Here is a 6,817-nt window from a genome sequence, read left to right as displayed (position 1 = left end):
GACCAGTAAAAATAGCAAAATAATAGAATAATAACCTATGAACAACAAGAACTCCTTTGTTTTACATTTAATGAAGGATAATTTTACAAAACATGAAATTTCTTGAGAAATATAAGTGCAATTTCAACAATATCGTGCCTAAATTTACTATCTATAAAGGCACAAACATTTAGTCACGGGTATCTGGAGCATTTGACATTACGTTTAGATTAGGGTGAAATTTTAACAAATTCATCCTGTGGGCCAGATTGGACCCTCTGGCGGGCCGGTTCTGGCCCCCGGGCCGTATGTTTGACACCCCTGTTCTAGAGTGTGCAGACACATGCAAGGGTGAATTTAAACATAATTCACTGGACAGCACAGGAGAAGCATGGGTTTGCAGGTTGGGAGGAGGCTTGAACTGGTAGCTGTGAGACAGGGATTTAGGTATAGAGGCATTTAGTGACCGGAGCAGCACAGAGTGAAGTCCAAGGGAACTGGGTCATTAATGGATCCACAGTAGAGCAGCAGGGTGTAGAAAACACTAACCTGTGTCTATATTTGGCAAAGTGAAAGTGGCAAGGCTGAGAACGTGTGGAGGTTGTTATGGAAGTAGTCTGTACAAGTGTGTTTGGCTCAAACTCACCTGTTTCCACTCCCATAACCCACACCACTCACCTGCACAATGAGGGAGAGAATACTATAATTAAGGGAATGGCAATCAGTGAGCGCGTTATAGGAGATGAAGGGCATGACAGCGGCATTAAAGCCAGCGCATTAGCAGCACTCAACAAGTTCCACCTAAGTACCTTTAATGGAATATCATTTCTTGTGTTTTAAGTTTGTTTCAATGACATGCTAGCTACACGCATGTTCACAATTAAAGGTTTTTTCAACGTCAAGGATAATGTGTTTTTGTTCCAGCTGACGCATTTTGAGTTAATGCAAAGTGGTAATGCATTAAGGGCTGCAGAACCGAGAGCAACAGACTGATGGCAGGGAAGAGATAAAGAAAAATAAAGCACAGCACATAAAGCACATACTAATCACCTGTTTTAATTCAAAATAAAAAGCCTTGCTATTTTCTTTCAAACCCAACAAATGGTTTAATGTCTCTGTAGAAATTCAACCCTTGGCCAAAAACAATAGAAGCCCCCCTCTTCTGGTGATGCTTTCTATATTCTGTTACCTATATTCGCATAAGATTTTATTGTCCAAGTCATTTATGTGGTCCCATTTGCATCAAAATGATATTGGCATCCGTGGCTGGACAGCTGGACATTGCTGTTACCCACAAATCCCTGCAATATATCCTGCTGAGGGAGCAATAACACTTTCAGTTTCCTCAGAATTATTTTCAGGCAGAATAAGTCTGACTCATGGCAGATCAGACTGCAAATGAAACCGAATGCAGATCTGTTCGTTCACGGAGCTGCGAGGCAGCAATGCACAATATTTAATGTTTTCCCAGAGAGACTGAGACACTAAGCGCTGCATTGAAGTCAGCCAGACCAAATTCCTTTTTCTGTCTCATCAAACAACTCTCCGTCCCTCACTCAATCGCTCAAATAACCTCACAGTCACTCACTCGCTCCCACTGTCGATCCAACAGTTGCACTGTCTCACTTATTCTGAGCAGCACATTCACCAATTTGTGAATCTCATCATTTTCTCACTCACTCACCCATGTACTCCTTCACTCCTACCTTCATACTTTCATAAATAAACCAGTATTTAATAAAACCTAGGCACACGTCAGAGTCCCTGACTTGTTTTTTCATAAGAAGAACCAACAATAATTAGATTTGGGGTACAAGTGGAGTGTAATAAATGCTCCGAAAGTGATTAAGTGGTGGACTTTCCATTTTAGCTCACTTGGAACTGAATTATTTGATCTTCTTAATGTGGCAAGAATTTATATGCTGAGTCACTGGAGTCATATTCAAAACTTCCTCAACACTGGATCTGAATGAACTGCAAAACTTTCACATGTAGCTCACAAACATGATAAACAGTGGCTCATATGTGTTATTTTTATTTTATATCACTCCAAAAACAATGTTGGTGCCTATACAGTCCACTTAGGAAGTGTCATTAATCTAACACTGATCAATGACTCCATAAGCAGAACTGAATGACTGCAGTGCTTCCATATCAGAGCATACACACTGTGCTCATCCATCCAGCTTGTCTGTTGTTCTTCACAACAGACAAGCAGCAGAAATTGCTCTTTTGGATGACACAATTATTTATTTATTTATTTTGTGCCAGTGAGGAAGACTTTCTGCTGGTTGAAATCATTGCAGATTAACGCAAGCTTCCTCTGGTGGTACTTGGAGGAACATCCGAAAATACTGTTCTTCTGTTTCTATCAGGGTATGTGATCGGAGTGCGTAGAAAAAGAAAATAATTAAAATTGAATAATAATAATGATCCGAGTCACCTAACCTCGCACTCCATCTTAATCTAATTTCTCTACACCAGTGTCTGAGGTATATGTGAGGAAGAGGAGGATGATGAGAGAGAAAACGATCTTATTGAGAACAAATAAATTTCACCTCCTGTGAAAAGTCCATAGCTGACTCTGCTGTATTCTAACGTTGGCGATAATGGTGTTATTTCGAGAGCTCAATATTTTCTCAGGTGGTACTTGGTATAAGAATTTTGAGAAGCACGGACTTAGATGAATCTGAACGAGGGATACCGATCTCCAAAATAACACATTTAATCTCACAGATGAAGGCAGTAACTCATGTGCGCTGTGATGTAAAATTGCAGATTTTCTCTAAGGATTTAAATCCAAGGAGTGAGTGGTTTACAAAATGTCACAAATTTCAGTTTCCACTTGGAAAAGCCTGAAACCGCAAGATTAATCTTAGTTAAGTGTTAAGTGGCTAAAAATAGTTGAGTTTTTTTCACGTGGCAGACACACACACATACACGCGTCAGTGTTTTCACAAGACATTCATGTATATGCACTAGTTTCACAAACACACACACACACACATGCGCTTTAGTAGGGACCAAAGCAGGTAAATGTTACTGTTGGCCAGTGTTTGTACATTAATACAAATGTACGCGCTCAATCCACATATTTAACAATCATGTATTCACGAGACATATTCGCCATATTCTTCGCAGTATCAGAGCATGCTGTACACAAGCACAGAGTCGCTTTAGTGACAGTACTTCCCCCACTCTTTCTCTACCCCCCCCCTTCTATCAGTAATACCTGCAGCCTCACAGTAGGAGCTCTGTTTGTCTTCCGTAATTCATTTTTTTAAGGAAATTTTGCATCAAGACGAGACACATTTTCAGGACAAAGAAATCTCAGTGAGGTAGCATTCTAAAGGCAGAAGTGTAGGAGTAGGTGCATTTAAGTAAACCACAGATGAAGCATGCTGAGTAGGAGTCACGCTAATTATGGCTCTGGTGCTTCATCAAGTGAATTTTTACAACATCCTGCAGAGAAGAGAAACTGGACAGAAAACTGTTTTCAGTCTTGACTCTTTAATTTTTTCAGTCCTCAGCCACTATTTTGTTACATATAATGTGTGAAGATGAGAAACCCTAGTTATAGTTTTATATAGTTTTATGCTTATAGTTGCACATTATTGTTGTTAACATTAGACTATTAAGCAACTGTGCATATGTTGTCTCCCTGAATTAAAACACAGTATATATTCCTCTTAATTTTCAGCTTTCAAATTTGGAAATGCATTATGTGTTCACTCAATATCGAAAGATAAATCCAGTTTTTTAATGACATCCAAGTTTAAAACTTTGACACAGAACTTATTTTATCATTAAAAATCAATTTAGCTTATTTTGTTATTACCCGTTTCATTTTTTTTAAATTATTGTTATGTTTATTTGGGACACCGTGGAACAGTGGTAGCACAAAGGTCACCGGTTAGGATCTCGGTTGAGGGCTTTTCAGATTGCATGTCCTCAAGCTTCCTCCCAAAGTCCAAAAACACGCAGAGATAAATTGGACACTCTTAATTGACAGGAGGTGTGAGCGTGAGAGTACAAGCTTGTTCGTCTCCGATTGTTGGCGCTGTGATGGACAGGCGACCTGTCCACAATGTACCCCGTCTTTCTCCCTACATCAGATGGGATCGGCTCCAGCTCCCCACAACCCTCGTGTGAGGATAAAGCGGTAAAGAGGAAAATGAAATCATTTTCATTTAACACTGAGTGCAGTGCAGTGCAAAATGCAAAATATACAAAAAGTGGTGTTCAGTAAATATTTATTTTCCTGGAAACACCCCTTCAGGCATGAAAGAAAAGCACAACTGTTGTCTGTGCAACCGGCGCCTTAGGGCTGGGAATTTATTTGTAGTTACCAAGGCAATAGTTTAACCCATACAACTGAATATGCAAAACATAACCGCCGCAATCACAAAGTAGATTTTATACTATGACGATGTAATGAATCAAGTCCAGTTTGAAATTGTTGATTTGATCCTGTTTAGACAAATGAACTGCCATCATTTGCAGCCGTTCAATTAAATTTATTGTTTTGATTTAGATATTTGCCCTAAGCGTATTCCACTCCTGCTTGGGGTCGAGAGCGTTACAGCATTGCGTCTTTACGTGTTGCTTTAATGACACATTTCAGGACTCCACATCTGCGTGAAGTGAAATTACATTACAGCTGCGTAATGAATCAAAAACACCTCATCATACAGTATAGCTCTGACTAATAGGACTCATCAGGGGGACAGGGTGCATTTGTAATACATGTTTTTGTAGTTCCCAGGTTAAACATCAGCTTGTGAAATTAGAAATGTGAAATGTATCTAAAGAGGCAGGGCTATTGCATATCCAACTCTGGCTTTCTCATTCATTCATTCATTTGATTTATCCAAAGATTAAATCCCAGTGGGAGGGAAGAACAGAGCAAAACTACTAGCCAGAGGACAAGAAGATGTACAGCACGTTGCCGTTTCAAGGGTAATCATATTTTCTTTAGTTTTACAGTGCCAAGGAATGTTTTATCGCTCTATAACCTTTTTACTGGTCTCTTGAGAGTGCCATCATATCTCACCTTTGAAAACTATGTTGTGCCTACAGTGCAAGCAACAGCGGGGGCAGAAGTATTTCACTAGTGAGTCAATCTACTTTCTCCCAGCAGTTTACGCAAATGACTTATTCTATTTTTTTTTTTTAATTCATATTGAAGAGTCGCTGAATATTTAAAGAACTCGGGTGAAGCAGGCAACTTGTCTGTACATTAAATCACCCAGTACGGGTAAAAATGCCAAAAGCAGGATTTCACTTTCAAGTCCTCCAATCTGAGATTTTTGCTACACGGTGACATAAGAAGACACTGTATTAAATAGTGGCCATTAAATGTGGTGCTGCCAACCCTGGAGTATGTAATCAGGAGATGGACCAAGACTTGATGGTGGGCGATGTCCTGCGAGTTGTGAGTGATTATCATTCATTTTAATATTCATGATTGTGTGGATATTTTACCGAATGTAAGGGAAACACTGGTGCTAAAATGATATGAATCCTCTTCTGAGTGCGAGACAAAACAAACAAACAAACATATAGCATCAACTCCACAACACCACCAAAGTTTATACTGTACGTGGTATAAAAAAACCAATGTGGCGTCATCAGAGCCACAATTCTCTTTTATTCCATAATGGTATTGAGTGAAAAATGTATTCACAGTTCATCATGAAATATAAAGGCCTTCATACGGATGGGCTGGACTCCGTATAAATGATTCCTGTCTGAATAAGACATCACCAGGTCACTGAGAGCAAGGTCACGGTCTGGGTGATCCATTACTATTTTCTGCATTATGTTTCATTTATAACATTGTAGCTAAAATGTCAAAATGTTGAATTAAATATTTCTACATTAGGTAAAAAAATATACCGTCTCCTGTTCTGCTGTCTTTTGAAAAATGATAACTTCTTTCCTGTTAGGGACGCCCCTGTGTTATATCTGTCGGAACAAGGGTCTTTTTGCATGGAGTTTGCATGTTCTCCCCGTGTGTGTGTGTGGGTTTTCTCTGGGTTCTCTGGTTTCCTCCCACAGTCTCTATATGTGACCCTGTGATGGACCAGCGATCTGTCCAGGGTGTTCCCCCACCTTTCGCCCCATGTCAGCTAAGACTGGCTGACATGGGACCCTCATGTGGAGGAACGGATGGATAACTGACAATGGTCCCTGACTGCAAATGCTTCAAAGTAGGTCAAAATTAAATGCTCTCTCATGTGGCACATCCAGTAAAAGGCTCTGGCGTGTCCACACCATTGTGACACGCCAGTCTTTTCTGGTGCACATTACCTCATGTTAACTTCCAGTATGTTTCAGGCCTTGGAGAGTTGCCACAAAATGCCTCCTTGTTCTCAAAAGCAGTCAGAGTGGTTGATAAAAGGCTTTTCTAGCTGTGAAGTGTGCCGGCCTCTGCATCAAAACCCTGCCCTCCCAGAGGAATCGCTGCTGGTTTGAAGTGAGGCACAGCGCGTCCACGGTGTCCTATCGCATTTTCCTTCAGTCACTGAGCCCAGGCTGTCATCTTCAGCTCAAATATGAATTTTCTAAAAGGTACCATTCATTTACTTTCTGTAGTTTTGATGAAGATGTTTTTTTAATTCTACCCTTCATATTATAAAGATTATTAAATATTAAATAGAAGAGAGAACATGCACACTTGTGTGTAGTCATCATAGAAAGGCTGATTACAATGTAAACGTTGGCTTTCAGCCATTTGACTCTATGTTGAGGACTTGAATAGTATCAGGATGCTTTCCTCAACGCAGCAGTGGCTAATGGATTGGCCGGACTAATAAATTGCATTACCAATTAATGT

Source organism: Solea senegalensis, linkage group LG2, assembly GCF_019176455.1.
Source record: "Solea senegalensis isolate Sse05_10M linkage group LG2, IFAPA_SoseM_1, whole genome shotgun sequence".
NCBI lineage: Eukaryota > Metazoa > Chordata > Actinopteri > Pleuronectiformes > Soleidae > Solea > Solea senegalensis.
Note: the sequence above shows the minus strand (reverse complement) of the source record.